This window comes from Xenopus laevis, chromosome 5S, assembly GCF_017654675.1.
Source record: "Xenopus laevis strain J_2021 chromosome 5S, Xenopus_laevis_v10.1, whole genome shotgun sequence".
NCBI classification, from domain to species: Eukaryota; Metazoa; Chordata; class Amphibia; order Anura; family Pipidae; genus Xenopus; species Xenopus laevis.
In genome coordinates this window covers 69731981-69738122 of record NC_054380.1, presented here as the reverse complement: position 1 = coordinate 69738122, position 6142 = coordinate 69731981, and the positions used below count along the sequence as shown (strand labels likewise).

Sequence of the window (6142 nt, the reverse complement as noted above, 5' to 3'; positions counted from 1 at the left end):
GAGCCGGCAAGTGCTTTTTACCTACTACTTCTTACTCGGAGAAAAGTCAGGTTAAAAGGTATGCTCAGCTCGGCGTCTGAGCCGGCTAGAGCTTTTAACCTTCTACTTCTTAGGGGGAGAAAAGTCAAGTTAAAAGGTATGCTAAGCTCGGCGTCTGAGCTGGCTAGAGCTTTTTACCTACTACTTCTTAAGGGGAGAAAAGTCACGTTAAAAAATATGCTCAACTCGGCATCTAAGCCGAATAGAGTTTTTTACCTACTACTTCTTAGGGGGAGAAAAGTCACGTTAAAAGTATGCTAAGCTCGGCGTCTGAGCTGGCTAGAGCTTTTTACCTACTAATTCTTAAGGGGAGAAAAGTCACGTTAAAAAATATGCTCAACTCGGCATCTAAGCCGGCTAGAGTTTTTTACCTACTACTTCTTAGGGGGAGAAAAGTCACGTTAAAAGGTATGCTCAGCTCGGCGTCTGAGCCGCCTAGTGCTTTTTACCTACTACTACTTAGGGGGAGAAAATTCATGTTAAAAGATATGCTAAGCTCGGCGTCTGAGCCGGCTAACGCTTTTGCCTACTACTTTTTAGGGGGAGAAAATTCACGTTAAAAGGTATGCTCAGCTCGGCATCTGATCCGGCTAGAGCTTTTTACCTACTACTTCTTAGGGGAGAAAAGTCACGTTAAAAGGTATGCTCAACTGGCTTCTATCCGGCTAGAGCTTTTTTCCTACTACTTCTTAGGGGGAGAAAAGTCACGTTAAAAGGTATGCTCAACTCGGCATCTAAGCCGGTTAGAGCTTTTTACTACTACTTCTTAGGGGAGAAAAGTCACGTTAAAAGGTATGCTCAGCTCGGCGTCTAACTGCTAGAGCTTTTTACCTACTACTTCTTAGGGGGAGAAAAGTCACGTTAAAGGTATGCTCAGCTCGGCGTCTGAGCCGGCAAGGCTTTTTTACTATTTCTTAGGGGAGAAAGTCACGTTAAAAGGTATGCTAAGCGGCGTCAAAGCCGGCAAGGCTTTTACCAACTACTTCTTAGGGGAGAAAAGTCACGTTAAAAGGTATGCTCAACTCGGCATCTGAGCGGCTAGAGCTTTTTACCTACTACTTCTTAGGGGAAGAAAAGTCACGTTAAAAGGTATGCTCAGCTCGGCGTCTGAGCGGCTAGCGCTTTTTACCTACTACTTCTTTTTTTTTTTTAGTAAGTCTTTTATTTTCAATTTCAAAGAAAATTGAAGGGTACAGAAGGAAAAGGGAAGGGGAACGAGTAATAAAATACAGTTATGTTTTTCAGATATATATATACAACAACATAGTACATTTCCACACATAGTATAACTAAGTCCCAACTATTATCATTAGGATCACTTTAATACATAGGATCTACCTTTGTTTAGTACTAAGTTATCGTATTTTATTTTATAGAGGGGGTGGGAGATGAACAGATAGAAGAGGGGTGGGTGATAGAGGGACAAGAGAGAGAGGGGGGAAGCAGATTAAATCTTCTTTTCTTTTATTTCCAGCAAGATTGTTCCAGTTCGAGACTACTCGATACGTAAGAGTAAAGGTAAGTAGTCTTGTATTTAATGAATTCTTGTAGTTCGGTTTCTTTTGGTTTTTATTGTTTCTTCCAGTCTTAGAGTATCATTATTCCACCTGTCTTTGGCTTGTATGGTTTCCACGTCTGTATTCATTCCATGGCTCCCATAATTTTTCAAAACGTTTCATTGTTCCTTGTTTTAAAGCTATAAGTTCTTCCATTGTTTTAACTTCTTCCAGGGCTCTAATCCAATCTATTTTACTTGGTGGCTCTGCTATTTTCCATTTCTTGGGATTTGGTTTCTGGCTGCTTGTATGATCTGTAGTATCAATTTATCTTTTATTACTTCTTCAGTATGTTTATTGACGGTAAGGATTACTGTTTCTATACAATTCTGATAAGTTCCTGGTCTTAGGGTTTCTATTATTTTGAATACTTCCTTCCAGTATGTAGAGAGTTTAGCACACTTGTACCAGAGGTGGCTATATGATCCTAGTTCAAGGTGGCATCTCCAACACTTCTCTGAAACATTGTCGTAAATTTTGTTTAAGAATACTGGTGTTCTATACCATCTACTGAGCAGTTTGTAGTTGGCTTCTTGTGTTTTTGTCGTTCTCGATCCTTTATGTGCTGTCAGCATTATAGTTTCCCACGTTTTCCTCCCAATTTTAATGTTCAGTTCTCGTTCCCATTTCTCTTTGGTTTTCTGGTTACTAGTTTTATCTTCCTCTGATAGTTTCTTATAAAATTTAGCTATAGGGTGGGTAATTACGGGTTGATTCAACAACACCTCCCAGTCTGACAATGGTCTGGTGATGTTCTTGGGATCTAACGAGCTTAAATAATGATAGATTTGACGATAGTTCCACTGGTCCCTGGGTGGCATCCCCATCTAGATTGGATTTTATTTAATGGAATAATTCGTCCTCGTTTAATAAATTGTTTGAGTTTAGTAGGTTTACCCTGTATGCAGGCCCACCTATCAATTTGGCCTCTATCACAACTCGGTGGAAAGTCCGGGTTGTTTAATAGCTCAGTCTCTGGAGACGGATATGGAGAGATATCATGTTTCTTCTGTAAACCATGCCAAACTGCCAACGTTGCTCCTATAGTGGGATGTGTTTTGAGTGAAATTGGTATATTGTCATAATGTATATTCATGATGTTGCTTATATTAATTTGCATCTCATTCTGCTCTATTTCTTTCCACAGCTTAAAAGATCCTTCTCGTTTCCAAGTCCAGATTCTCTGGAGGTGAGTGGCAAAATAGTAATTTTCAACATTTGGTATAGAGAGTCCTCCTTTAGGTTTTGTTGTCATAAGAATAGATAGTTTAAGTCTAGGCCTTTTCATAGCCCATATGAATTGTGAGAAAAGAGAGTTAATTTTTAAAAAAAATTGTTTGGGGAGTTTTATTGGAATCATTTGTAGTAAGTATAAGAATTTTTGGCATAATCATCATTTTTAGTATATTAATTTTCCCAAACCAGGATAAGGATTGTGTTTTCCATTTGGTGAGTAGAGTCTGTATTCGGATATTAGCGGTAGATTGATTCATTTCGTACAGTTTGTTTGGGTTGATGGGATGTTGATTCCCAGGTACTGAATTGATTTGTAGCCCATTTAAAAAGGAAATTTTCTCTTTAATATTTCTGTTTGGTTCTGTGGTATATTAATATTTAGAATGTCTGATTGGAATAATTTATTTTAAAGTTAGATACTTCACTGAATTTCTTGAATTCTAGAATGTAGGTTGGTAGAGATAGTTCCGGCTTGTGAGATTATTAATAATAGATCATGCCGCAAACGCTGCAGCTTTTGTGTTTCTGGATACCCATTTCAATCCGGTTACATCTTTATTTGTCTGATGGATGTTATAAAAAGTTTCCATAGTCAATATGAAGAGAATGGAGATAGGGGGCACCCCTGTCGGGTTCCGTTAGTGATATCAAAGTGCTGAGAGAGGATGCCGTTGACTTTTATTCTTGCATGCGGGAGCTTGATAGAGAGCCATTATTTTGCGGCCACACATTTAGGGCCAAAACCAAATTTCGTTAATTGTCAATTCCAAAAAAATTCGCAATCCACCCTGTCAAAGGCTTTTTCAGCATCAGTTGTTAAGAGGAGTGTTGGTCTCTGGTGTTTGAATTGCATGATGAAGGATGTTTATGAGTTTGGTCGAGTTGTCCTTACCTTCCTGCCTTTCACGAAACCCGCCTTGATCAGGGTGGATAAGAGTGGGTATAATCAGTTGGAGTCTGTTAGCCAATATTTTAGGCGTAGAATTTTTTGGTCCAGGTTTATTAAAGATATGGGCCTATAGGCTGCTGCATATAGCCGGATCTTTCCCTGGTTTAAGAAAGAACAGTTATTTGGGCTTCTTGTGCTTGTTTTGGGAAAATGTTTGGGTTGCCGAAATGCTATTAAAATGTTTTAGCAATACTGTTGAGTAAGTTGCTGGTAAAATTCCTTGTAGAAGCCTGCACCTAAATCCATCTGGGCCTGGGCTTTTGTTGGCTGGGGCCCCTGTAATGACTGTGTTTAGCTCTGCCAGAGTAAATGGTTTGTTCCAACTGTTTTTTAACCGTTTCGGTAATTTTGGGTAAACATAAGTGTTGTAAGTAAGACTCAATTCTCTTTGTTTTCTCTTCTTTTTGTAGCTCTGAATCCAAATTGTATAAGGCATGGTAAAATTCCTGAAAACAGTTGGCTTATTTTCGGATAGGTACAATGAATTTTGTTGTTTAGAGTCTTTCATCTGGTTTATGTAAGTCCTGTTTTTTTGCTCTTTTATCTTTTTGGTTAGTAGTTTGGAAGGTTTGTTGCCCCATTCATAATAGTCTTTTTTACATCTCAGGTAAGCTTGTTTCCGTATAAGTTGTTTAAAAGTTGTTTTAACGAGATTCTCTTATAATCTAATTCTTCCTGTACATCTTTCAGTAGTGATTCTTTATGTTTATTTTCCAATGTTTTTATCTCAAGTTATTAATTGTTTAATTTTTCCTTCTCTTTCTTTTTTAACTTTAGCGCACAAGGCTATGAGATTCCCTCTAGTTACTACTTTTATGGTTTCCCACAAGATTGAGGGGTCCGTCTCCGGTAAGTTATTGTTTTGGATGGATTCTTGAATAAAATTAGCTATTTATCTCTATGTGTTTCCTTAATAATAACCTCTCATTAAACTTCCAGCTGTAGGTTTCTTTCAATGTATTTGGTATTTCTATTCCAACAATGCAGGGGCATGATCCGAAAAAATCAATAGCGTCAATTTGAACATGTTTTATGAGGTGTAACCATCTCTGATTAATTAGTATATTATCTATTCTTGAGTAAATGTTTTTGCAGCTGAATAGAGGTATAGTCGCTTGTCGTGGGATTGTGCGTTCTCCAATATATCTATCATGTGTAATTGTCCTAAATAGGTTTTAATTTTTTTCAACGTCTTATAGGCAATGGCGGATTTCCCGGATGAACAGTCTATTAGAGGATTGAGAGCTACATTGAGGTCCCCTCCAAGTATGATGATCCCTTCAGCGAATTCCTGAAGTTGGGATATTACTTCTTTTGCATATTTGGCCTGATTGACATTTGGTAAATATACTGAACATAAAGTCATGCATGTGTTATAGATTTGTGCTTTCAACATTGTATAATGCCCTTCCTTGTCCGATTTGGAATCCAAAACTTTAATGGGCAGACCTTTATGTAGTAGTATACCTGTGCCTTTGACTTTTTTTCAGGGTTCGTACTTAAAAACACATGTGGGAACCATTTATTTTTGATTATTGCAGCATGTGAGCTTTTAATATGCGTTTCTTGTATAAATAAAATTTTTGCACCCTGTCTGTGGCAGTTATTGATAATTTGAGCTCTCTTACGTGGGTTGTTTAATCCGTTAACGTTCTGTGACCATAGTTTGATTTGTATGTTGCGACCCATCTTTAGATGAGATTGGGCTATATATCTCCTGAAGTCTGCTTCCTTGTCGGGGGAGGGGAAGAAAAGATAGAAAAGTAGATTCTGAACTGGGGAGTAATTCCTGATAAACATTTGTAACATTTTGTGAAAAAGAAAAACAAGAAGAAGTGAACACAAAACAGAAGTGAATGTGTTCCTTTGTATTGGGTCTAATCCACCTAGATGAGACTAGGTGTGTCAACCACTAGGGGGGGTGGTTGTCTGGAATTTAGCAGTAAAGTGAAGTGTTTACTGTAGTGCATCCCACTGACCTTTCATAACCACAATTAACAATGGTGAAACATTTCTGGGGTAAGAAATCACTTCTCTTTTCCCTGTTTCAATCAATTCTCATATAAAACAGTAAATAGTAAACAGCAAAACAGTTGGTAAATTGCAAGCAATAACACATTAACCCATCAATAAAGAGAAAAGAAAAGGAAATAACATGTGAGCATAGGCATGTTTCAATCTCCTTAAGATCAGTGATGTTTTTAACTTACACCAACATCGGCATATTCATGTCTCCGACCAGTCATTGTTCGGCATTTTTCTTGTTGGGTGTTAGCATTTGCTCATCTTATGTCTTGGTGTCTTGGGGGTTCTTTGCAACTGTGGAATGTCTCTCCAGGTGTTATCCAATCTCTTCTTTTTT

General features: G+C 37.9%; 1 long non-coding RNA gene across 1 annotated transcript; it reads left to right on the top strand.

Moving 5' to 3' along the window:
* Positions 1 to 1253: 1253 nt before the first annotated feature.
* LOC121394247 lies at positions 1254 to 5168 on the top strand. The gene is made up of 4 exons (XR_005961581.1): positions 1254 to 1557; positions 2743 to 2784; positions 4558 to 4629; positions 4980 to 5168. It is a non-coding gene; the product is annotated as an uncharacterized LOC121394247 (long non-coding RNA).
* Positions 5169 to 6142: the final 974 nt, after the last annotated feature.